This window comes from Trachemys scripta, chromosome 23, assembly GCF_013100865.1.
Source record: "Trachemys scripta elegans isolate TJP31775 chromosome 23, CAS_Tse_1.0, whole genome shotgun sequence".
In the NCBI taxonomy this organism is placed as follows: Eukaryota; Metazoa; Chordata; order Testudines; family Emydidae; genus Trachemys; species Trachemys scripta.
The window spans coordinates 12739780-12766649 of NC_048320.1; the positions used below are offsets into that span (position 1 = coordinate 12739780).

The 26870-nt window shown below is 52.8% G+C and overlaps 1 protein-coding gene across 1 annotated transcript in view; it reads left to right on the forward strand.

The window, feature by feature from the left end:
* The window catches only part of CDK12 (cyclin dependent kinase 12), a 71040-nt gene extending 44382 nt beyond the window's left edge, over positions 1–26658 (forward strand). The window contains exons 14-15 of the transcript XR_004643784.1: positions 6700–6835; positions 25748–26658. The gene's annotated coding sequence lies outside the window, so the exon portion shown is untranslated. The remainder of the gene's footprint in view (positions 1–6699; positions 6836–25747) is intronic.
* The last annotated feature ends 212 nt before the right edge of the window (positions 26659–26870 follow it).

Consider the following 26870-nt stretch of genomic DNA (forward strand, 5'->3'; position numbering starts at 1 on the left):
GCCCTTTGTTACAGGAATGGAAGGGAGGAGGAGGGTTACAAGTAACAATAGGTTTAAAAAAAAAAAAAATCCAGACAGACGTATGGCTGACTGTCCCTTTATCTTGAGACTGTAGGTTCATAACTGGGGCTGCTTTTGCAGTTTTTGTATGGGACCAATGAACTGCGGGGCCCAAATTTGACATAATGGTTCTAAAAGAGTGTGGAAGGTAAAATCTGGGGTCTTTGTAACAAAAAGAAGTAAACCCCCCTGGAAAGTAAGACCCATCACTGAAGGCTTATTTTAAATATCCCATTACCTCTCTAGTTTGCAGTCAAGGGTGTTTTCTGCCTCTTGCTGGTGCAATATGTTATAATGCAAAAGTTCTGGATGCCTTGAACATCTCATTTATTTATATTATGGTAGCACCTAGAGATCCCAGTTGCACTGGGTGCTGTACAGACAGCAGAGAGAGACATTCTCTGCCCCACAGAGCTTACAGTCAAATTGATTAGAGTCCTATGTATTTTATTGGCCCCAAAAATTTAAAGGTCCCGTGTTTCCTACCCTTTCTGCTTTTTCCTAAGGGCCGATCCAACGGCAAACCCTTCTGCTGTGTCGTAGATGCCCTAGTTTGATTTATTCTCCTCCCGTTCCCCAAGCAATAAAGCATCTCCAACTTCTTATTAATTAGATTGGGTTTAAGGAGGGGGCAGGAGGTTAAATCTTCAATGCTTTGGGTCACCTTCCTGGAGGATCCCATTAGCAGATTCCTATAACAATGGTAATTGTCTTCATGCTCCGTTCTTCCCCTTTAAAACTTCTCCTTCCTCGCCTTAAGCAGATCTGAGCAAGGCCTGCGGGAGCCTTTAGCGGCCCATTACAGCTGTGAGGACGTTGTGATTTGCTGCAAGCCAAAAGGCTCTTCTCTCTGTCCTTGGCAACCCCGGGCTTCATTTCCCATCAGTCTCGTCACACTGCCAGTATCAATAGTGCACAGCGCTGCTTCGTGTATCTCCCCAGTGCGGCGTCAAAGTGGCTTTTAAAGCCGGCTGCTTGCGTAGTATCTGTGGGACTGTGCTTTTAATGCCAGAGTGAAAACCCCAACGCTGACCTTAATTCCCCCATTCCCCACCACCTATGTCCACTGCTCCCCTTTCACCGGTGGGCCTATTGGTACCTTTCCCCTCCCAGCTGAGATCCCCATAGCCTCCTGCTCGTTCTTCCCAAACCCATTGGCAGTAGAGATGCCAAAGCTGGGTTGAATGTTACTCATGGACATCTTAGAATTCCCATACCAGCTCAACTCAATGGCCCCTCCAGCCCAGTGTCTTGTGCGCCATCCCAGAAGGTGCAAGAAATCTTGCAGTAGGCGGTTATGGATTAATCTGCTGGTTGGAGAGATTTCTTCCTAATTTCAGGCCCTTAGAGATTGGCTCTGCCCTAATACAGGGACATTCCAAAACTCTTGGTTACTTTTAAAATCTTTGCTCTGGCTACTCTTGTTCTCCAGAAAGATGGCTGATCCCTTCTGGAATTCTGCTAAACTCTTGGCTGCAATGACATCATGGGGCAATGAGTTCCACAGGCTAGCTATGCCCTCGCTGCTCCCAAGATGAGGCAGAGTGAGCGGACAGATCCCGCTCTCTTGGTCTGACTAGTATGGTGCAAACACACAGCTGGAATCTGGTTATTGTACGTGTCGGCAGGCTCCTATTTTTCCTCCTTGTCTAGTTAAGATCACGTTTCCGTTTGGTTAAAACCGTACTGTGCAATGCTGCTGGTGTAAGATCCAAAGCAGAAGGTAATGGCATTAAATGCTTTAGCTCTGCTCCAAGAAGAGCCTCTTGCCTACGTTTTGGTAACAGTGCTGTCCTGCTTCTGGCTAGATCATTCCTCTTCTATCTGATGATTGCACTCTGTGTTCTTGGCACTGTGTGTACATAGAAGGAGCGAATGGTCGCTTCTACTCTGAATCAGATCTGATACGTAAGTTGAAGGTCCAGAATTCAAGTGGTTCAGCCATAGGTGATTGTTGCAGACTAATGGTGTGTGTGTACATGTACAATTTGCGGTCCTAATATTTTCATGAATCAAATTCAGAAATCCCATCTTTTATGTATTTTTAAGACTTGGCTACAGATCAGGTTCAGTGCGGTGCAGTGAAACTTTAGATTCCCGGACATGAAATCAAGAAGGCACTGTTATGATCCTCCATCCGGCTTTGCAGCATCATGCAGGCCATAGATTAGTAACCAATGGCACCTTTCAGGGTGCATCTACTGCAGGTGCCCTGCTTCTCAGAGACTGGTTGATGATCCAATTATTTATAGCAAAAAGGTCTGGCCCATTTTGATTAGCTCATGTTACAGGGTGGGACATTGGTAGTGGAACTGAGCCCCTGGGCCAAGCCATGGTGACCACTGGCCCAGGATGGCTCTCTGGTTAGGAGACAACTTAAGGTTCAATACATTTATAGCCTGTTGGCTGAGGAAGTCTATTCCTGCCTCTGTCCTCACTAGTCCCTGCCATTCTCCGTAATTACAGCTGTCTGATCACTGCTTTCTTATGCACGCTCTGTGATCCCAATCTTGCAGTCCATGGCCTAGTCTTCAATAGAGCTGGTTGAATTTTTTTTTTCCCCTCCTGGAAAATGGTCTTTTTTGTTCAGCAAAAATTTGGAAACCAAAAAATTTCAGTTGACACTAAATATTTTGATTTGGATCTGGTTCTCGGGTGCCTCATGGGAGTTGTAGTTCAAATGCCCCATGCTCCCATTTTCCTCTAGAGGCCAGGCTGCCTGGTTGGACTACATCTCCCATGAGCTCTCTCCTTGGCGAGGCAGAAGCAGTGCGTCATGGAAATCCCTGGCCATGGTGCATTATGGGAGATGTCCACTTGGGAACCCTACCCCAGATAGGAGAATGGGGGACCTTTGGGCAACTGCTCTATAACTCCCATGAGGCCCAGCAGCGGCATATCCAAATAGAAATACTTCCGTTTGGGGGGAAATGGTTTTTGATGAAAAACAGATGTTTCTGCAGAAAGTGGGTACTTGTTCACTGCTAGCATGTTTGATGGGTTTGCACCTCAAGTGTTCTTTTGCCCAATGTACTTTGAGGTGCCATTGCAGCCGGTTAGCTGGGCATTTTAGTAGCCAAATTAGAGCCCTGCAAAGGATTCGGTTTTAACTGGGTTTGTGCCCTTTATTTTGCTGCTTAAAGGTGTAAACTTGACAGCCTGAAACTGTTTAAAATACATAATTTTTTTTTAACCTTAAAACTATTAGAAATGTCACCTCTGGTCTCCTGACTTCATTGGCGAACTCACGAGAGGGTCCCTGAGGAGGTTTTGTTGACTTTAATAGAATAATGGATGTTCTTTAGTGAAGGCTTCTTTTCTCCAAAATGTTAACAGGCCATATGAATCAATCGCTATTGACAAATACAAACCAACCAACCCCCCCCCCCACCCAATAGTCAGACTGCAAATGTCTTCCCCGGCCAATGGCTCAGCTTTCACTGGCTTGGTTCTCATGATGTCATCATGGCGCTAAGTCTTCAGTCCGGAGAGAGCAACAGAGGGTCCTCTGTTGCTTTTTACAGATTCAGACTAACACGGCTACCCCTCTGATACTTGAGTCTGGAGAGAGACACCCAGTTCAGACAAGCCTTGAATTTCTACTGGGGGCGGGGGGGAAAGCAGGGAGAAAACCCTTAACAGTAAAAAGATAGATAAAGAACCCTTCAATGCTTCTCTTCCTAGCCTAAAGAGGGGGAAAAAAAGAAGGCACTGGCTTACTTTTCATCCCACCTCCTCTTCAGGTCACCTCTACAGTACTTGGTAACATTTTCAAAAGCACTTAAGTATCAATTGCGAAGTGACTGAGGCTTTCAATGAGACTTAAGCGCCAATGGGATTTAGGCTTCTAAGTCTGACCCATTGTCTACATTGTGATTCTACCCCAGGTACAATAAAGTTAAAAGCTGTAGCGTGGACATCACGTCACCACTGTCTCGACACCAGGCTGAGAAGCCTTGGACAGAGGAGGAATTCTACTCCAAAAACCACCATGTGGTTGTGGCATGTTTCTTTTACCGTGTCTGGGTGGGGGAAAATGTGTGGGCCACATGGTAACCCCATGTTGTAAGATCCCTGGGTTAGAACATGCATTTCTAACATGATTATATCCACATATAGCTGTGGTGGCCACGCTTTTCAAAGGTGTCGGGGAGGCCTGACTTGAGACCTCTTCGAAACTGTCTGATTTTCCAGGGGGGGTGGGGTGCTGAGCACCTGGTGAGAATCAGGCCCCTTTAAAGAAGTCTCGAGTGGGGCCCCTGAAATCACTAGCCACTTTTGAAAATCTTGCCGATTTTCACGTGGCGGTTGGAGGTGGGTGGAGCCTAAGTGGACACAGCTAGGTCCCATCCACGTTGCACATGTGGAACAAGAATGGGGAGGGGTATGGAATAGTTTTCATACAAGGGAAAAAGATGGGACTGGTCAGCTTAGAAGAGAGCCGACCAAGGGGTGTGGGGAGGGATGTAATGGGGGTTTATAAAATCAGGAATGGGGTGGAGAAAGTGAATAGGGAAGTGTTGTTTATCTCTTCGCATAACACAAGAGCCAGGGTCACCCAATGAAATTAATAGGAAGCAGGGTTACAACCGTCAAAGGGAAGTACTACTTCACACAACGCACAGTCAACCGGTGGAACTCCCTGCCAGGGGATGTTGCAAAGGCCAAAAGTATAACTGGGTACAAAAATGAATTGGCTAAGTTCATGGAGGATAGATTCATCAGTAGCCATTGGCCAAGATGCTCAGGGACACGATCCCATGGTCTGGGTGTCCCTAAACCTCTGACTGCTGGAAGCTGGGAATGGGCAACGGGATGGATCACTTGATGTTTACCTGTTCTGTTCATTCCCTCTGGGGCACCTGGCATTGGCCACTGTTGGAAGACAGAGGCACTGGGCTAGATGGACCATTGGTCTGACCCGGTCTGGCTGTTCTCATGTTAACAGTGATGAAACCGGGTCCCTAGCTTGCTGATAGTCATGGGGTCTGTTTAGCAGGGGAGGAAGAGCTGGTTAATGGGGGTCTCATCTCAGATTTCTAGTTGTGAGGCTTTGAAGGAGTCAATGGCACATCCTTTGCAGCTCTTTGCAGTATTTCTGGCACACAGGCCCCGATTCTGCAAACCGCATATGCATGTGCTCAACTTGGACCCTTGGGCAGCTCCGTGGACGTTGCAGTTAAGCAAGTGGGTGCCTTTGGGCTGTTGTAGCTATGGCGGAGTTGAACATTTCCTGAATGAGGAGCTAGAGATGTGCTAATGTGTGGTTCTAAAAAGTCAGCTTTTGAAAGCCTCAGTGGATGTAGCGGTGTGGTACAGTGGATCGAGTGCTGGGCTGGGACTCAGGAGACGTGGGTTCTATTCCTGGCTCAGCTGTTGGCCTGCTGGGTGACCTCTTGGGCAAGTCACTTCCCCAATCCTTGCCTCAGTTTCTTCATCTGTAAAATGGGGATAATGAAACGGCTCCCCTTTGTAGAGTGCTTTGAGATCTACTGATGACAAATGCTATATAAGAGTGAGGGGTTGTTATTATTAAATGTCAGACGTGGTCTATACGAAAATAAATCCCCTCACCCATGCACGTGAATCGTTGCTTGAGAAGAAAAAGCAAGTGGGGGAAAAGGAAACGGAGCATAACATTGATATCAAAGCGGACAGGGCCTGCGTCTCTTGCCTGTTGTGTACGGCGCGCAGCCCAACAGGGCCTTGCTTCTGAAAAGTGGCTGTTGGATGCTGCTGTAATACAAATAATAATACCCAAGTGGTGGCTGGAAATCAGGGCGAGCTGCCTCATTGGTCTTGCGGTTTCCAGCCAGGTTATTTTTAAACACCTGTTGTTCTTTCACTAAGTGCCATGACTCTGAGTGATGCTGCTTTATGTACTGATGGGAAAGAAGGAGGAGTAGGGGTTAGTGGCTAGAGCAGGAACATGGGCAGCAGGATTCCTAGGTTCTGTTCCCGGCTCTGCTAGTGACTCACTCCGTGACTTTGAGTGAGTCCCTGTGCCTCAGTTTCCCTACCTGTGAAATGTTTCATGAGACTGACCCGCCTTTTGTAAAGTTCTTTGAGATCCTCTGTGAAAGCTGCTAGAGAAGGGCTAATGCTCATTACGCCTCTCCCTCTTCTCTGCTGCCTTAACTTGGAGAGACCACACTTCTTGTTATAAAATGTCGACAAGGCAGCTGGGCTGTTTAAATCTCTGCTAGGGTTTTTCTTGGCTTGGGCTACAGTAGAAGCAATGGTAGCCCCCAGGGGCTGTTCCTTGGGACTTTCTCTGCACCCTGCTGTGTTGCACTAACTTGTGCAGTGCCTCTCAGAGCAGAAGGAAAGGGGTTTTTCCACAGACTGTCTAAAGCACTCCCCTTTTTGTTTGATGTTCAGTACATGCGAACAAATATCATAACCGGCAAACGCGCTGGAGAAAGGTAGTCTGTGCTAAATGACTGTTGTTTACTACGTTTTACTGTAGTAGCTCCAGGGAGCCTCACTGCTGCGCCAGGACTCTTGTGCTAGGAACAGATTCAACGCCCTCTGTCTTTTAACAGAGGCTTGAATAACCTCCCTTTGGGGATGGCTAGGCTCACTCTGCAGCCCCTTCCTTCAATACACCCTCATGTATAGTCTTCTTCTTTGTTTTAGGTCGAGTGCTGGCACGTCTCTTAGCAGCTGATGCCTGACTGGAGTCTGCGTTTAGCCAACGCCCGTCTGAGAGTCCCTGCTCATTGTGGAGGGTGATGGCCCATGGCACCTTGGCATCTTTAAGCCTTCTTCCTTCGTAAGTAACCAATGGTCGAGGAGCTGCACCAACCCCAGCTGCAAGGGCTGGCTGCAAACTGTCCTGTTGTGATGGGGTTTTGTGTATCTGCTAACTGGGGGCGGGGGTTGTGCTAGGAAGAGGGAAAGCTCAAGGCAGGCGAGGAATGGTTTAGAACGGTCTATAAAGGCAGAAAGGAAATGATATGCCACTAAGCCAACCTGCACTGGATAAAGTCTAGCATGCTTATAAAGTGTCCTCCCGCTGGTAGCTGGCTCCCAGTGGATAACAGCCTTCTACTGCTACCAGCTAATGTTGTTGTTTGTTTTGTGGCAGCACCGGGGAGCACTAGTTGTGGCTCCCATTGTAGGTTGTGGGGCTGCTAGTAGTGTAATTAGAAAACCAGCGCCATCCAGAGACCGATACGTACTAAGCTCTAAAGACAGCATGAGAGAGCATGTTTTGTAAACGGTCGGAATGTAAAACTTAGAGCGGGAGATGGAATGGCACGCTAAATGGTATTGTCCTTTTCAGCCAGGAGAAGGTACCATGTGCAACATACCTGAGCTGCTAATAGCAAGAGCTAGTGGAGAACTGAAGACACATTTCTAGTCTCTTTCTCTGGGATAGAAGCTCTGTAGCCAGTCCCTATCTGGAGGCGTGGCAAAGCTGAAGGTCTCTGGGGCACCGAAAGTGGCATGTTCATGAGAGTGATCCTGCAGCCTTTGTTGCTGCTTTCCTTCTGTTTCTGCTCTCCTCTGGGTGCCTTTACTTCTGACACCATGTCCTGTTCCTCTTGCACACGGTAGGCTGCAGGGCTGCTACTCGCAGGTCAGACTCTTGTACTAGATGGGGACTGGCTACAGAGTCTGGATCCAGATCAGGACGCGGTGGCTCAGGGCTCACCATAACAGAAAGCCGTTGGGCAGTCTGTGGCCATAGGAAGCTGTTTGCAGCTACTCCCTAATCCGCTCCCGACAGCAGGTGTTGCTTAATTCTGAAGAGTGGGCTGGGGTATTGGCTGCAAACCAAACATGGACAAAACATCCAGGATCCAAGTTCATGGCTGCAGGTGGTCAGCCATGAAGGCTGCACCTGTCCTTTGTGGATCCATCCTCGCTTAATTTATTGATCCATTTCCAGACACTGAAGGTACGTCTACACTCACGCTAAGCCCGGGCTTTGACTCGGGTTTGAGCCCAAGCCCAAGCCCCCTTCTGTCCACACACACGTCAGTCGGACGTGGGACAGCTGCGAGATCTGGGTCCTGCAATTATAAACCCAGGCTTTACAATGCAGGGTAGATGCTCGAGCCATGGGCATGGAAACACCATGTCCCCGGGCCCCTACAATGCAGTGGGAATGGAGGTGTTGGAAGGGCTTGGAATTACCCAGTAATGCCTGCCATATGTGGAAGCATGAAATAGCCACAAGATGTCGCTCTCAGCACAGTGACAGTGTAGCACTGTGGTCAGGATTTCCTAACGAGCGCGTTTAAAGTTAATGAAAGTTAGTCTGTCACTTTAAATTTTCGCAGCTACGTTTCTCCATCCAGATACTATTTATATCTGCGGTACAGGTTTCCACTGGAATGACCTGTTTCCTTCCAAATCCGCTACTGCCTTTGCTTAAGTGTTTGAAAAAGAATTGTCCTCTCAAATGGATGATTGCTGCTGCATTCGATGCAAAAAGCCATGGAATTCTCCATTAATAATAAGACATAACTCCTGGCTAGTGTTTTTCATCCCCAGCTCTTCAAATTTTTTGCCACAGAAGATCAGTGTTGTTATCCCTCCATTTTACAGAGGGGGAAACTGAGGCACGGGTAGGGTAGTGACTTGCCCAAGGTCGCACGGGAAGTCAGCGGCAGAGCTATAAATAAAACCCAGGCGTCCTGACTCCCAGTCCAGTGCTCTATCCAGTGGGCTGCAATGCTTGGTGGCATGTTCTAGGCCTGGAACCTGTTTATTAAAACTGATATCATGTGGCAGGCAGAGTCTTAAAAAAAACAAACAGGGAAAAATAAAGAATCGTTTGGGTGACACTGGACTAGAGCTGATCTTGTGAATAAGTCACTGGACTGGGATTCTAGACCTCAACATTCAAACCCCAGCTCTGTCATGCTCCCTTGTGGGACACTGGGCAAGTCACGCCATCCCTTTGTGCCTCAGTTTCCCCCACCTGCAAAATGGGGAGAATGACAGTTCCCTGCCTCACGATGGGGGCGGGAGGGGAGGGGGATTTGCAAAAATAAAGCTTTCCTGTGTGCCGGCTGGTGAGATCCTGCAGCGGCAGGGCCTGGGTGAACACCCAGAGGATTTCAAAGCCACCGGGATGCAGCTGGTTTCAAAGTGCTGCTCAGATGCTGACGTGAGTAGGTTGAGTTGTTTGGCTCAGGAGAGCAGGTTGAAAAATGGAGCAGGAAAGGGAATAATCCAAGAGCGCAGGATCTATATCAACCTATTTAATGTACAATACGCGCCCTCCGTATCCTGTGGGGTGTGTTCTGTGTATACTACATGACCTATCTCTGAGACAGAGCCCATCAGCTAGAAGTGTGTGTGTGTGTGTGTGTGTGTGTGTGTGTGTGTGTGTGAATCAAACGGGGTTGGGGGGGGGGAGAAAATTGGTCTTAAACACTGTTGCCAATGCTCGTGCTCTTCTTGTGATCTTTGCAATTTTTCTCAACGCCCCAGAGTCCCTGGTTTAGGTGCGAATCTCGGCTTTCAAATACAAAGCAAGTTTCTAGTCTTCGTGGTTCAGAGAAATCTCAAAAACGTGAATTCTTGGCTCAGACACCAGAAGGCCAAGAAAAAATCCCAAATGTGTGATTTTAAAAAAAAAAAAAAAACCTCCCGATTTTTTAAGTCGGTCTGGTGCTAGTTTGGGGCCTGACTCATGCTTTTTGAATGCTGCTTTAACGGCGCAGGGCTTGTGATTTCAAATACCTTTGCCCAGACGCTAGTTTGCAACCCCTCTAGCTCTCTATGGGTCACCCGTCACCCTCTCCAGCCCTGCTAGCTTCCAGCAGTTTGCAAGTTATTTTCTACTTGGACCAGAACTCAAGAATGGAAGATACTGTTCCTCCAACGACGTTCAGGACTCTGGTGCATATGTCTGTCCTGCTGTGTTCCTCTGTGGAGGATCCAGTCTCTTTTCTGGCCACACGAGGGCACTGCAAACCAGTAAACCCCCCAACCCCCTTCCCACACACATGCCGGTTGGGTTGGAATCTCTTAGGCAGCTGTGCATCCTAACAAGAGACCCCCTTTCCCAGCCCTCTCCCACGTGCTGTGCCTTGGGTAGAGCGACCTGCTGTCAAAGCTTCCATCCGTTTGGGACCTGGGTTTCCGTTCCCCGCTTGTCCTGGCGTTCCACGCTCAGCCTCCGGGCGAGATGGGCTTGGCTTGCGCACGATGAATTTTGGCCCCATGGCTCTCGTGAGCCATGTGGGACTAGGGAGGCCGCTAAGGTGGTGGCCGCCTGGGGAATGTGGCTGGTGAACGGGGAGGAGAAGGGAGTGCTCAAAGAGGCTTCTGTGCAGGATCTAGCGCATGGCAGAAAAGCTCTTGTTGCCTGCATGAGCCAGGCTGCCAGTGGCGATCGGGAAGGCACTTGGCCTTAGCGTAGGGACGAGCCAGGAGGAACGAGAGCTGGCCTTGTGCTTAAGGCCCTGGATCAGGACTCCGGAGAGCTGAGTTTAATTTCATGCTCTGCCACAGACTCCCTGTGTAACCATGAGCGTGTCACTTAGCACCTCTGGGATACTACAGTGCTGGGGCCCAGATGAGCCCCGAAGATAGGCAGTGAATGGCTGTAGTCTGGTGGTCTTCTGGGCTCTCTCTGCTCATGGGACCATTCCGCGCGGAGAAGATATGTGTTATCCGTGCTCCTCTTTGCAGGAGTTAACTGGCTTTGTGCTCGTGCAGCCGAGTGGCAGGATTTGAACTCGCAACCTTCAGCATGGACCGTTACCGAAATCTCCTAGGTGGGAGCTGTAGCAGACGCGTGAGCGGCCCAGCCACTAGAGGGAGATGTGGAGCATGCACAGGACAATGTGTCGCACGGACATCTTCCTCAACAGGGCTGAACTCATCTGCCTCCTCCTGCCTCCCTTTTGCTCACAAGAGGGACCCAGGATCCCTGCTTCTCCCAGGGCCTGCGAACTGGCCTGCTTCCCCACAGCGTCTCTCTGACTTGATCACAGCTTCCCCCCCTTCCTTACCCCTCCACTCGGGGTACAGAGTGGCCGACCCATCGCACCGGAAACGAGGTGGAGACAGCAACAATGGGAACTTGTTTGCGTGAAACCTTGGCTGGGTGATTTCGAGTGACAAACGGAAACGCATCAGCGCTGAACGCTTCGGGCATCTTGAATTGTACCTGCCACCTGCCAACACACACTCCCAGACCTTGTGTGTGCAAATCCTGCAGGATTCCCACTCAACTGTCAAGACCCTCTTCCCGTGTTGCTCCTGGCAGTCGTTGATCCATAGAACACGCGTTAGGTCCAGAGCAACCTCATCCTACTTCACTCAACTAGCTTGCTGAGAAAACAGCCATCCTCAGAGACAGCTGGCGCAGTGGTTAGGACACTAGCCTAGGGCTCGAGAACTGGGTTTAATTTCCGGCTCTGCCACAGCCCTCCCGTGACTGTGGGAAAGTCACTTAGCTTTCCTGTGCCTCAGTTTCTCCATCTGTGCAATGGGGATGACAGCCCTGCTCTGCCTCCCAGGGGTGTTGTGAGGATAAATACAAGATTGTGGAGATGCTCAGATACTGGGTACTGCAGGGGGGGGGGTCCTAAAAGTGCTTAAGAATGACAGATAAAAAGCCACCAGGCCTGCTCATTTAATGACCAGTTCAGGGTGTTCGGGCCAGAGCAGTGGTTCTCAACCAGGGGTACGCAGAGGTTCTCTGGGGGTCCATTGGCTCATCTAGGTATTTGCCTAGTTTTACAACCGGCTACATGAAAAGCACTAGCGAAGCCAGTGCCAACTAAAACTTCATCCACACCGTGACTTGTTTATACTGCTCTATATACTAGATCCGTGTTTCTCAACCTGGGGAGTTGCAGTTTATTTTGTAATTCCGTGATCGAAAGGAGAAGGTCAGCAATTTTCAGTACTAGTGGGCTGAGACCCTTTTGTGTTTTTATGTCTGATTCTGTAAGCAAGTGAGATGAAACTTGGGGTACGCAAGACAAATGCACCTCTCGACGGGGTACGGTAGTCTGGAAAGGTTGAGAACTACTGGGTGAGAGGTCACAGAGCCCAAATTTCCCTCCACCACGTGCGGAAAATGTCAATGAAACGTGCTTCTGTTTCAGTGGTTGCTCAGGGGCTCCTAGAAATGCCTCAACATTTTGGAATTTCTAAGAGCCAAGTTTTTGAAAAAAAATTAATTCAATTTTCTGCCCTTATTTTCTGACCCGCTCTGGTTCTGTCTGTTCAACCCGGACGTTAAAACAGGAACCCGATGCAGGTTCCCATGGCCGGGGCTTGGTTCAACACCACGCAGGGTTGGGAGCCTGCTGCCCTGGGCTGTGGTGTGAAAGGCCCCGGAGAGCTCTCCTGATTCCTGCTTTGGTCATCGAAGTCGGCGAGGGAGCTAAATGTGGATGCCGCCCAGAGGGGAGTCGGTGCTGGAGGAGCCTGCGTGAGGAGCTTCAGCAGGACCAAGCGGAGCTTGGCAATTGAGTGCCCGTCCGGCAGGGCCAATCCAGGGTTAATCGCAAAGAACGATTTGAACAGCTCAGATGTGGTGCTTGATCCTCCGTTTCCACTCAGAGAAAAAGAAACCGCTCGTCTCTCTGGGCTCCTTATGTGGCCCCATCACCGTAATGGCTGGGCATCACACACTCTCTTAAGGTATCTATCCTCGCAGCACCCCTTGGAGGCAGGGCATTGCTATTATCCCCACTATACAGGTGGGGAAACTGAGGCACTGAGCAACTAAGTGACTTGCCTAAGATGATACAGTATGTTTGTGGCAGAGCAGAGAATTGAACCTGGGTTTCCTAAGTCCCAGGTTAGCACCTAGCCACGGGGCCATCCTTCCTGAAAGATCCAGGTGGCCTTGGGGACAGCTGCCTGCAAACCTCTGTCCAGTACCGATCCCTGCGGTTGACCATCACCCTTCCACAAGCTGAAAAGTGTCACGTCCCTGAGCCAGAATGGGAGGGACGTGGGGTAGAGCGAGGGAGACGGAGAGGAGAACTGGGTGGCAAATCCCATCGGCGGCGGCGTCAATTTCAGCCTAAATCTCACCATCTTGCGAGACTCTGCCAGCAGGTGCTGTAGAAAACCCACGTACGAGCCAGGCCGAATTGCCACCTCCACCGGATTGTCCTATTCCCTCGCCGCCTTTTGCGTGATTTGCACTTACGAAGCTTGATCGGTTTAGCTTAGCGGGAGATTAAGAGGCGATTTGATCTGTAACTAGCTAGACAGGGAGAAGATTCCCGCTAGCAGGAGGCTCCAATCTGGCAGAGCAGGAGCCAATGGCTGGCAGCGGGAGCGGAGAGAGATTCAGGCTAGAAATAAGGTGCAGAATTTGAAGGGAGGGGAATTAACCAATAGGACCGTGGTGGATTGTCCATCACTTGAAGTCTTCCACGCAGGACTGGATGTCTCTCTAGAAGCTCCGCTCTGGCTCAGCTGTGAGATCTGGGCTGGAGGCAGGGACCCCTGGGGGAGGGTCGCTGGCCCATGCTACGCGGGAGATCAGACTCTAGGAATCTGCCAAGGGAGCTTTGCTTATTGAATTTGCAATGTCAGATTCCCCCATCTCCCTGCTGCTGGAGCCCAGGCCGGAGCTGTAGGGACCCAGCCTCTCGGAGTTAGGCGGCAGCCTGGCTCCATGGTCCCTTCAGTCCTTGTGCGGTTTGCTGCAGTGGGGTGGAGCGTAGTGCAGGCCGGATGCTGGAATGAGACCTGCCCAGCCCAGCCCCCTTTGAGCTCCCAGGCTTGGCCCTGGCCTGGCATCTCCGAGCTCAGATCTTGGGCGTTTGCCCCCCCAGTGCGGTGGGGGCAGCAGGCGCGCTGGCTTCCCTTGCTGGGGCCAGCGGGCCGCTTGGCCTCAGCGACCCTGCTCCGCGTCCTCCCTTCCCCCAGCCCTTCGCGGCGAAGGCGGCTTGATTAAAAAGCCGGCGCGGGTGGAATTGCAGCACAGCTGGCGCGCCTGCCGGCACCCCGAGCAGAAAGTCACTGAAGATTAAAATCTCCAATTAGCGTTAAAGTGAAGCCGGCGAAGCTCAGCGGGTTCCCGAGCCCCAAATGCTCCGGCCCCCTTGAACCGCCTCCTGGCCCAGGACCTCAGCCCCCTTTCGGATCACTCCTTTGTCTCCCGTCCCTTCCCACCCAGGCCTGTCTCTTGCATTTACTCTGCCTGCTCCTGGCCCGGAGCTAAATGGAGCAGGGGCCTTCTTCCCTCCCCCCGCCCCAATCGACTGGCCCCCTCCTGTCTGCTTTCACAGTTACTGTGCCTCGAGCGTGGTGCCAGGCGCTGTACATGGGTCCTGGCTGCTGGTGGGGTGTGTCCAGCGGCCAGGTCCCTTCTTTGCCCCCCACCCCTACCTGCTTGGTGGCTAACGCAGGGCTCGAGCCACCAGAGCGTCCCGGCCACTGGCAACTGTCTCCATGTCTGTGGCTTCTGGTGCTGGCCGTTTACCTGCCTGTCATTTCCTTGGCTAACGTGTCTGCAGAGGGGTTGCAGGGCACTTGGATGTCACAGTGACAAGCAGCCTGCGAGCCAGGAAGCACCTGGTCATTTAGCCACCTGGCCACTTTTGCCAGCTGCTGTTTTCTGTAACCGCGGAGTGCCCAGCAACTGAAACTGGGACTAGGCCCGTGGGCGCTAGGCGCTGTACAAACAGAGTAAGAGAGTGTCCCTGCCCGCAACGAGCCGACGGTCTAAATAGCAAGGCAGACAAAGAGGAAGGGAAACTGAGGCACGGAAGCAGGGAATGACTGGCCCAAGGTCCCACAGCAAATCAGTGCCAGAGCTGGAGCTAGAGCGCAGGTCTCCTGTGTCTCCACCGGCCATGCCGCTTCTCTGGGTAGGTGTCTGTGCCCCCTCCGTCTCTGTCTTCCAGCTTCTAGTCAGGCCTCTGCTATCAGCCCATGTGTCCCTCCTCTCTGCCCCTGCTGTTTGGCTTCCCCTCCACCCTGCCTGGCCTTCTGGCGTTTCCCGTCTCCCCCGCCCTCCCCAGCCTGGAGAGGGAATGCCCGCCGGGCACCCTGGCTCCGCTCGCCCATTAGGATTCATTTCTCCCAGCGGTAAGGGCAGGGGGGAGTTGGCACGGAGTCCACCCCACGTCCGTGGGCACAATCAGTAATGAGCGTCTTGCCGGATTCAGCCATTCGTATCCCAGCTGTCACATCATTACCACGCTCTCCTCCCCAGGCCTGTTATCCGCTGTCTGTCTGTCCCATCCGTTCGGGGGGAGGGCGCAGTGAGTATTTGGGCTGGGGTGTTCTGCACCGCAGAGGACTTTGCGCTGGCTTGTAGCTCCCGCCAGCTCTGCTCCCCGAGGCCCACCCCAGCCTTCCCAGCTTCGGCCCTGGGACCCCAAGTGGCCAAGAGGAGCCGTGCGACTTGAAGAGCAGCAGAGCACAGCTGATGATCCACCAGCCATGGAGATCAGTGTGCGCACACACACACGCACCCGCCCGAACAGACAGGCATGGGCGCTGCTGGCTGAGGTTCAGAGAACCCTCCCCTATTCCTCTCGCTCAAATCAAAGCGCAGCTGCGCCAAGGCGGAAGGGGGACCAGGGGTGGAATGGGCCAGGAATTGCACATTTTCACCTGCCATTTAATTGGATGTATTTTTAATTAATGATGCCTCTGGGACCAACATGAGACAACATGATCTCTGAATAGGGACAAGGGAGGAATTGGGAAAGGTACAAGGATTGGACTACAGGGTGCGCTTACCGCGAAAACACCGCCATCAATCACGCGCTACTTTCAGCTCTGGACTCTTGGCTGGGGATCAGCGCGGAGGGAAAGGGGGTAGCGGGGGGGGGGGGGGGGGGGGGGGAGAGGGAAATGAAAGTGAATATTCCAGCCTCTGCCATTTAGCCAGCTTGGGGGAGGGGGCAGGTTCGCCCTAAGAGGGTTATGAAGAGGAGAACCCTTCAGCACAGATGAGAACCACGTGCTGCAAAGTCTCAGTGGCTGGCCCTGTTGAGAAGGGGTCCCCTCACTGAGGTATCGGAGCCACTCCCAAGAGATAATAACCCAATAATCATCCTCCCTGGTTCACCTTATTTCTGTCAGTCGATCTCCGAGTGCTTTCCAGAGGAGAGCAGGATCGTTATCCCCATTTTCCAGGTGAGGAAACTGAGGCACGGTCACCTAGCCACCCAGTGGCCGAGCTGGGATAAGAGCCCAGATCCCCTGAGTCCCCATCTGGTGCTTGCTCCGCTAGTTCAGTGGTCTTTCCGCTGTGCCTTCCCCCAAGGCAGCTGGGGTGGGGCTTGGTTCCGCAGGCTGGGATGACGGGTCAGTCCCTCAGCTTTGGCCCTGGGGCTGAGAAAGCCAAAGGGGGCTGCTCCTTGTCCCTCTCCTCCAGGTCTAGACATTTAAACCACCCCAGTGCCCCTTGCGCTCCCATTTGCCAGCTGCCGGCGAGTTGAGAGCCCGCTGCCTGCGGCCCGGTCTACACACCCAGTCACGTGGATTGACCAGAAGATGTGATTTGAACCCCCCTGGGTGAAATCATTGCAGCCCTGCCTGGTTGCTCCACAGCCTGATGTCCACGGAGATTGTGTGTCAGAATAACTGACCCAGGGTTGTGAGTTCAATCCTTGAGGGGGCCACTTAGAGATCTGGGGCAAAATCAGTACTTGGTTCTGCTAGTGTTACCTAGGGAGGTGGTGAAATCTCCTTCCTTAGAGGTTTTTAAGGTCAGGCTTTACAAAGCCCTGGCTGGGATGATTTAGTTGGGGTTGGTCCTGCTTTGAGCAGGGGTTTGGACTAGATGACCTCCTCAGGTCCCTTCCAACCCCTCAGGTTTCCTTCCAAGGGCGGCTGCGTGGTTTGGCTGGGGAGAGCGGCTTGGGCAGACGCTGTTCCCTCGCGCAGCGCGGGCACAGAACGGGTGGGAGACGGTACCTCGTGCAGACAGCAATGGCAGCTGGGGCTCTTCTCGGGTTTGCCTCTTTTTAAGCAAACTTCTACTAATTGTCGCCCTCTTGCTGTTGTCCTTCCCCCCACCCACACGGCCCACGTGGGACGCCCGCTGCCCTCCCTCCCACTGCATGGGGGGTTGGAGCCTCTGGTGTTGACTAGAACCATTCTGCTTGTTCACGCCAGGGTCCCTTGCTGCCCCGGTGCATTCTGGGAGTCGTGGAGAGCCAGGCCTGTTGCCGAAAGAAGGGACTTCTGGGTCACTTGAGCGGCTGCGTATGGCGTTGTGGGACAGTCAGGCGGACATGGCTGTGCCAGGTGCGGGATGACCCAGAGCCGGTCTCCCCTAACCACCTCAGGATTCACTGCTGCGTCTCCTCCCTTCACCCCGCAGCCGATGCTCTGACTGCGCAATGCAAGGACAGCGCTGGGGCATTCCGGAGGCGGGAGCCGGCCTTCCTGAGACCAAGCGCCTTCTGCTTCCCCTTAAGCCATGATGGTTCTCTCTCCGCATGGACAGACAGACGGGCGGGCCTGGGCTGCGACGCCACCTCCAGTCCACTTTCCCCACCCCTAAGTGGAGCCCGCTGGCGGTACCAACCAACAGGCCTTTGGAGATCCTCAGCGCCTCCTCTAGAGCTGGGGTGGGCGACCCACGGCTCGGTGCCTCCAGGACAGGGGTGTCCTACAGCCGCTCTGGAGCAAGCAGCAAGACGCCACGTGGTGCCAACAACTTGACCCAAGAGGGAGGATGCTCAGAAGAGGTTTAAAGGGGTTTCTCCTGGGGGTGTAGCCCTGCTGGGGAGCGAGGGCAAGAAAATCCAACGCGACAGGGAAGCAAGCTGCAGCAGGGAGGTAACCCCTCATTGCCCAGAGGCTGTCACAGAAGCTCCCTCTGCCCCCAGAGGTCCAGAGCAGCCGTGGCTTTCTGGGGCCAGGATCTGTCGGGGAGCTACGGGGACAGCCTGAGGAAAGAGCAGCACAGAAGCGAGGACCCAGCCTTGGGTCACGGGGGCAGGAGCTCAGCGTGTCTGGACTCCATCTCACGTGGCCCGTGAAACCCACTGGCTTAGGGCAGCTTGGAGCATCCATCCAGCAGCACTGGTGGGATTGGAAGCCATCAGCTCGTGGGCACATACAGCAGGGCCTTGTGCTGCCCCAGTGCATTCTGGGTGTCCCAAAAAGCCCAGCCCTGCTGCTGGGAGCAGGGGCTTTTGGATCACTTTTAGCAGCTGATCGTGAACTGCCCCCATTTCCACGGGCTGTCCCTGGATGATCTGTGGGCACCAGTGGGTGCAGGGCGGAGCTGGCCTGGGTCCGGCGTGGCAAACCCAAGAGCGCTGTTGTGGTGCTCGACCCCCCCCAGCTGAGCCTGCACTCAGGGCCCCGAGCGGGGGGTAAGTTCCCAGAACGAGGTGGGGATGGATGATCCCACTGCGGGGCAGGAAGGCACTGCCCAGCGGGTGACAGGGAACGAGACGCTTTTCAAGCCAGGGCGACAAACGGGAATTTCCCGTGACCGCTTCCTCCTCGCAGCGAGACCTGGAGGATGAGGAACCACGGGCCCTTCCTGTGCTAAGAGTCTACACTAAGCATTGCAACAATGCCCGTGGCCGGGAGCCTTGCGCCCCCGAGCTGGCCCTGGCACTCTGCGAGCGTCGGTTGCCCAGGTTGGCTGGGCCTGGGACTGGCTGGGCTGGACTCAGCGGCTGGTAGGTCTTTTCCCATGCGACTCCCCGGCCCAGGAGCTGTTGCCTTTCCCGGCTGGGAGGCCGATGGCTCCTCCATTGGGCGGGTTCCCTCTGTGGCCTGGATCCCATCCAATGCCTCCCTTCACTCAGCTGGATTCTCATCAGCTCTGCTCCCCAACCTTCTGCTGAGACCCCCAGGTCAGTGCTGCTACCCCAAAGCCCACCGCTCCCCCGGCACCCAGAAATACTCCCTCCCTGCCCCCATTTACACCCAGCCCCCCTCCTTTGCTTTGTTTATTTCGTCCCCTCCCTGGTTCCCATGCACACCGATGCCTGGGAGGAGTGTGTGTGTGTGGGGGGGGCTGGAAACCTCTGGAAAGGGGAGCACAGCTGGTGCACAAGCTTCCTGGTCGGCTGCACCAGCTCCCCCCCCCCCCAACCTTCTGGCGTGTCCCAGTCGGGGGTGGGGTGGGGGGCGTCCTGCTGGCAGGGAAGGGAAGGCTGTCTCCTGGGCCATGCGTGAGGGCAGCTGCCCTGCAGAGTGGAAGGGGTGGGGAAGGCATTCGGCTCTCCCGGCTCGCTCGAGTCAGGTGCAGGCTGCCTAATGTAGGGCAGCCATTAATATTTAGTGTCATTTGGGGGATTTTTTTTTTCCGGGTTTGCTGCACGGCCGCCGTCTGCGCTGGAATGCAAAGTGCAGCCGCCGGCATGAGCGCGCTGCCTGCCGAAGGGGGGTTAGCGTCTGCCTCCCAGGCGCCTGGGAGGCCCCGCGCCAGGCCCGGCTTCACTACCGGTAGGATCTCGCTCTTCTCTCCCGGGCCGGCGCCCCGCGCAGTTGTCGGTGGCATGGCAGCGCCAGGTGGGCTGGCACGTGCTGCCAAGCCCAGAGCGGGAGGCAAAGCGCCCCCCACGCCCAGGATTGCCTGGCGGGAGCATGGAGAGGCGCTGCTGGGCCGGGTGCCGCACAGGCTCGGAGTGAGAGATGCGTCCTGCCCCAGAAGACGGGAGGGAAGGGCAACAGTGGCACAAAATGACTTGCCCGAGGGCACCGGCACGTCAGTGCTAGAACCCAGGGCCCCTGCTTCCCAGGCCAGGCCCTGCTGATCTTCTCCCCGCCAGCTGGACACACACAGCTCTTCCTAGCAAGAGCCTGGGAGTGCGGGCTAAGCCAAGCTCTAACGCGTGGGGACTAAGACAGAGACCCACCCCCCAGGCAGGCTATCCCATAGCTGGCCACTCATGGGTTCCTTGCACCTTCTGAAGCAACTGGTGCTGGCGCTGTCAGAGACGGGACCTTGGACTGGATGGCCCTCGGCTCTGGTCCACTCTGGCAACGCCTGAGTTGCTAGAGGAAGTGTGGCGTGAAGCTGTCGATCTATCTACCCAGCCCTATGCACACCCATCCATCCATCCCTTCTTACCTGGCCTCCATTGCTTGGCGCATCTCCTCCAAATTGGTAAAGTTCTATGTTTAGTCTAATTTCCCTGGTCACTCTCGGTTCCTGGGACTAACTGGGCATCCATGGCCACGTCTCCTTTCCTGTGGGCGCCATGAGTTGACCCACCAATCAAATGCATTCAGCTGGCAGGGCGGGACAAAACCCTTGCCAGTCTATGGACGAAAGTCCATCTATGAGAGCAAACGGCCCTGATCATCTCCGGAATCTTTACTTTCCATCCTTTGCTGGAACAACAGGAATCTTCCACCCGGGACGTTCCCTTGCTGCTTGCATGTTCGATGCTGCTCTCAGCTCAGAAGCTCCCTAGGCCGGATGTTACTCAGAATTCCCCCTCGTTCGGTGGCATGATGGGAATTGAAAACCCAGACCTCGTGCCAGACAGTGCCTCTCCATGTACACGGGGCCCGTGTGCTCTCCCACGTGCTTGTTTACATGGCTTCCTAGCTCCCTGAAGGGTTGGGGTGTGGATGTGTCTTTGCATCATGCCTGGATACAGTCTCTGTATACCCCCCTTGCGTCTTGGCAGCATTGCTCTTGTGAGAATGACAGAAGAGAACAGGGACAGAGGAAATAAAGGGACAGGCGGGGAGATGGAATCGCATTGCAATAGACTTGACTGGCATCAGTTGCTTCCTGATCTGAATGGAAAGGGGGCGACGTTGGACTAGACCGATAGAGCCACTATCTCTGTGGCTAAGATCCTGGGGGCAGCATCCGCGGCTCCCCTTCCGGGCTGGGCATGCCGGCATCAAAAAGCACCACTGCCGTCTCTAGCTAAATACCTCCCTCGCCAGCAGACAGTGCCAAGAAAGCAGCGGGCATGCCCAAGCCAGCTTCCGAGACCGGCCCAGCCTGCAAAGGCAGGATCGAGCTCACAGACTCCCCTCCCCATTTGCTGTAACACAGGGTGCACGCGGAGGCCTCTTGGCTGCGTTCCAGATTCCCGGGAGCCAAGGAACTGGGCCCTGGGGCCAGGGGGTGCAGGTCTGGGTTTGTTATTTGCCTTCCAGGCGTCCAGTTTGCCAGGCAGGTTGTTGGTGGTTGTTTTTTGTTTTTTTTACGACAGGGACAGAGTCACATCAGACCAGTGAAGATATCGGGCCCAGTGGATACGGGCAGTATTGCCTCTGAAATTCCAATGTGGCTTGGATTTTTCCTCCTGTATCCCAGATCTTCAGGGAATATTTTTCTTGCCAGATCCGTGTCCCACAAGCTACTGGAATTAGACACTCCAGGGCCTGTTAATTAGGTAGAGCAGCTGCATTGTTATATTTGGGGCTCAAAGAGCCTCCCCACGCTCTTACTCCCAAGAATGTGCCTGCCTGGCTTCTGACAGCAAAGCAAAGCCGCTTGCATTTCCCTTTCGCCATTGGTAGCCAGGGTGCAAGATTGTCAGCCCTACAAAGCAAAGCCACCGAGCAGAGAAAGCAATGCTGTAAGCCACGTGTGGGCACGGCCTCTTAGAACGTACCTAACCTTAACCCTGAGCTGCCACCACCTAGGCCTGAGAAGGTCAGTCATTGTCTTTGCCTGGCCTCTAAAGGTGGCTTTAAAACTGGGCAACAAAATGGCAGATGAAATTCAATGCTGGTAAATGCAAGGTAACGCACGCTGGAAAACATAATCCCAACTATACATAGCGAATTTAGACCCCATCATGTTATGTTACCACTCAAGAAAGAGATCTTGGAGTCATTGTGGAGAGTTCTCTGAAAACATCCGCTCAATGTGCAGCGGCTGTCAAAAAAGCGAACAGAATGTTGGGAATCATTAAGAAAGAGAGATAATAAGACAGAAAATATCATGTTGCCTCTATATAAATCCGTGGTACGCCCACACCTCGAATACTGCGTGCAGATCTGGTCGCCCCATCTCAAAAAATATAGATTGGAATTGGAAAAGGTTCAGAAAAGGGCAACAAAATGATTAGGCGTATGGAACAGCTTCCGTCTGAGGAGAGATTAATAAGACTGGGACTTTTCAGCTTGGAAAAGAGACGACTGAGGAGGGATAAGATTGAGGTCTATAAAATCATGACTGGTGTGGAGAAAGTAGATAAGGAAGTGTTATTTACTCCTTCTCATAACACAGGAACTAGGGGTCACCAAATGAAATTAATAGGCATCAGGTTTAAAACAAAAGGAAGTATTTCTTCACACAATGCACAGTCAATTGTGGAACTCCTTGCCAGAGGATGTTGTGAAGGCCAAGATTATAACAAAGAACTAGATATGTTCCTGGAGGATAGGTCCATCAATGGCTATTAGCCAGGATGGGCAGGCATGCAAAACAATGCTCTGAAGCGTCCTTAGCCTCTGGTGGCCAGAAGCTAGGAATGGGCGACAGGGGATGGATCACTTGGGGATTCCCTGTTCTGTTCATCCCCTCTGGGGCACCTGGCATTGGCCACTGTCAGAAGACAGGACACTGGGCTAGCTGGACCTTTGGTCTGATGCAGTATGGCCGTTCTTACGGTCAAGTGCAGCTGTTGTTTTGTTCTGTGCCCACAGGGCTAGTGTCAGCCACACCCAGAGGCCACCAAAGTGTGGTCACAGGGTCGTCACCACCCTTGAGTCAAGCATGGAAGTGGGCTCCATCGGCCATTTCTGAGTCCACGATTAAGCCATAGTGTGGGTGCTTTGCAATCACAGAATTGTGGGTGCCAACTCTTACGTTACCACGGTGATCCTTCAATCAGAGCCCCAAGTCTCCACAGTGAGGAGCACAGACCAGGAGCTTTCTGATCCTGTCTGCATTGTCTAAGAATCCATCCAGCCCTAGATAAACTCCCAGGCTGGAAAACCTGGGCTGGGTTCTATGGGGTAGTGCGCAGTCTCCCCAAAGCTTTAGTGCTGGAGGATGGTGGGATCTGCCCCAGGTCCATGACCCCAATATTGTCCTTTTAGGTTCACCACATTTCCCTCCCCCCACCCCATTTTCTTCCTTTAAAACATCAACTCGTCCCCTCGCACCCCCATGAAACCCACCCCGTGGATCTTAGGCTGGTGATTTGGGGGTACCAGAAGCACCTCCATAGGGCCTGGCGTTCAGAAAGTGCTGAGTACCCGCCCTTTGGAAACTAGCCCCATTTAAAGGTGTCTCAGGATGCAGCCCACAAAGCGCTAGTTACATTTGCAAAAGACGTGGCCTTTGTTTCTTTTAGCTCCTGTCCCATTTAGCAACGGGATTTGGGCTGGAAGGGACCTCGAGAAACACCAAATGTTGTAAGACTTGAAAAAATGGTGAGTTGGTAACGCGGCACACACAGGAGCAGTTGCAGTGAACTCGGCAATGCCAACGGCTGCTCCTAGATTTAAATCTCATGATGTACCTATAAGCCCCTAGGCATCTAAGCGTGTATCTATAGGCATCCATACATCTAAGCATGGACCAATAGCTACCTATACATCTAAGCGTGTACCTATAAGCACCTATACATCCAAGCATGGGACTAACTGGGGGCTGTTACGTCTAAACTTAGCGTCTTGGTCTTGTGAGTAGAACCAAGTGGGCAGGTACCAGATAAACAGACCCCCCCCCCCAACTCCCCGAGACATCGCTGACTTCCGGCTCTGTAGCATACCGGATCGGGGCCTCCATCCTCTCTTGGCAGTATTTTTCGCTATGACTTGTTCTCCATTCCCCTTCCCCCCCTCCAGAGCTGGGGCACAGCTCATGCTAATCACCAGCCCCCTCTCTGGATAGCAAAACTCAACTCACTGTCCCCAGGCCTGTGGTCTAGGCCACCCGGGCCCCGGGTGCGACCCTCTTTCCCCGCCCCCCATGAACTGGCGCGTGTGTGCATGTGCGCGCGTGTGGTTTATTAGCGTTATTTCAGCATTGTGATGCAGAGAGAGTCACTGTAACAGCTGCTCCTTGCTCGCCGTGTTTATTGTTACCTAGAGACAGCCCACTGGCTTTTTCCCAGCTTCCCCCCACAGCGCCGCTCTCCCCACTCTCTGATGCGAAATTTATAGCTTACCCATCCTGTCCCTTTAACCCTCTCCCATCCGGACGGCTGGCGGGAAAGCGAGGAATCCCGGTGGAGTTAAGAGAAACTGAGGCAACCGGCCCACAAGGTGAAAACTTGATGGCGTGAATGAACCTTGGCAGGAGAGAGAACCCAGCTCTGAGGCTGTCTGGTTAACAGTGGTTGGGAGCCCCTCATCTGAATGCAATTGATTGGGCTCTATAGAGGGATTGCAGATACTGCTAGCAGAGCCAGGCTGAGAGGCGACTGCACTGGTGTGTGTGTGTGTGTGTGTGTGTGTGTGTGTGGATTCCTAGGCCATTCTGAACATCTAGTCTGACCTCCTGCCTACCACAGGCCAGAGACTCTCCCCCAGTTCCTGCATGAAGCCCACTCGTTCATGGTTGATGTACATATCGCTCTATCGCCCACCAGACCTGCTCGTCTTTACTCAATAGGTAGGATGGATTCTGAATTCCTCCGGACTCTCTCTGTGTTTATCCAGCACGAGGTGCTCAGAGTCTTGGTGCAAAATAAACCTCCCTTTGAAGTAATGACTGCAGGATCGGGCCCTACACGTGCATGTATGTGGGTGGCTTGCTAATGTATAGCTATGTAATGAGACAGGTGGTCTAGTGGTTAGAGGAGTTATCTAGGAGCCAAAACTTCTGGGTTCTGTTTCCGCGCCTGGTAGGAAAGTGTAGTTTAACAGCTCCCAGCCCCACCGTACTCTGTCCAGTAGGTGACACTCCCCTCCCAGAACTGGGAATAGAATGCAAGAGTCTCGGCTCTCCGTTTCCTGTTCTAACTGAGGTTGTTGGGACTGATTCCTGGTTCTCGCCCCCCGTGACTCAGTTTCCCCATCTATACAATGGGGGGATAACACTGTTCTACCTTGAATAATTAATGTGTGTCCCTTAAGATTCTCCAGTCAAAGAGGCCAAAGCATTCAGAGTATTATGATCATTTATTATTCCAGCCCTACTGGGAATGTGCTGGAAAACATTGTGACCGTTCAGATTTCGGCAAACCTTACAAGACGTCACTGTATATTTAATGCCAGATGGTTCCGTTTCGTTGGGGTTTTTTTAAATCTTCAAAATGGTACATCCTCTCTTGAGTCCATCAGGCCACTGCTTTCCATTGCTTGCAATTTGCAAAAGCTGGATTGATTGGCCGCCAATGGGCGCACTTCCGGTTGCACGCCCGCCGCCCGCCACTCCAGTAGCCGGGGACCAAAGTATGTCAGTAGCAGGCTCAAATCAGTTGGCTAGAAAGTTTGGGGCATGGCTGCAGGAGGCAATGTGCTTTTCCCTTGATCTGATTGGTCTGAAGGAGCAACTCACAAATGGATAATGCACACTTGGAATGAGAAGCTAGTGACTTCTGATTGGCTAAGAGAAAGTTTACCCCCAAGCTCCTATACAGGTTCTTTATACTGATTCGCTAATGCAGCAGATACCACGGTGATGGGTGACCTTATAAAAGCTTACATAGTCAAGTGTGTCTGTATGTGACTACAACGGCTCAGAGACCACAGTCATTGATGACATCATAAAAATCTAGCTCGTGTGTGTGTGTGTGTGTGTGTGTGGGAGCGGGGGTGTTGGGCAGCACCCTGTGTGTGCGTAATATATAATATAATTAAGTGTTTTTATTCTGTTTGCTTTTCACAGCAGCGCCTCTGATCTCGTTCCCCTGGGAGACTCCGTGGACGACAGGAGAACCTGTAGAGAGACGGTGTTGTGAATACCAAGGAAGCAAAGCCAGTGTGAGAAGGGAAGTGATGTTTATTCAGACTTTTGGGGGGAACCCTTGGGAGAAAGAGCTCTTCAGGAAGGATTCCGCACCCCTTCGACGAAGGGTTGAAAAAGCTCCAGGCCCCGATCCTGGTGTCCTCCAAGCAGCTCTCCTGCAAAACCAGGGAAGATCAGCGGTGACATCCCTGAGATTTCTAGGGAGGAAGGAGCGGAGGAAAAAACACTTGTCAGGCTTTTTTTCTTCACCTCTCCGAACCACATAGAAAAAGAGCGGAAGCCAATTCATTTCCTCTTTGCAGGTCACCTTTGAAGTGCATCTTTCTGGAAAGAGACTACATGAAATAGGCCAGGCTGGACACCCTGCCCCCCACCAGGGTATCTTCTCTAGACATATGGGTATCCCAGCAACAACTGTGTGCAGAGAACTGGCTGCTACCCCTGCGTTTGGGCCAGGAGGGTGTTTTCCCCCTGGTTTTCCCAGCTGGGCGCAGATTGGAAAGGGGGATGGGGCCTGCTGTGAATTCTGCATGGCAATATCAGTCGAGTGCCCCTGTCCCGTGATGCCTAGGGGCGCCAGCCTGGTGGCACTGCCACGTGGGGCAAGCTGTGGAAGGCGAGCTCCATCTCCATGGTCTGTTCGGTCCTTGAGTCCTCTGCTGAAACCAAGAGGTGCCAGTTGCGATCCTGGTTTCTTGTGACATCAACTCCCATCTGTGAGAAACTGGGCTGAGTCCCAACGAACTCATTCACACCGGCTATGACGTTGCCTGCCAACTGGGTCAGATTGGAGCCTGTGTCTGAGGAGGGTGGGGGAGGCTGGGAAAGGTTTAAAGATGGCTTGTTGAAATAAAATGATACACTCAGAAGGAGCTGCTGTGTGGTTAAAGGCACCGGGTGGCGACTTGGCAGATCCTGGTTCTCATCCCTGTTCTGCCACAGGCTCCTTGCGTGACCCTGAGCAACTCTCTTAATCTTTCTATCCCTGGTTCCTCATCTGTAAAAGGGAGCCAATGGTCCTTTCCTTCTCTATGCAGATTGT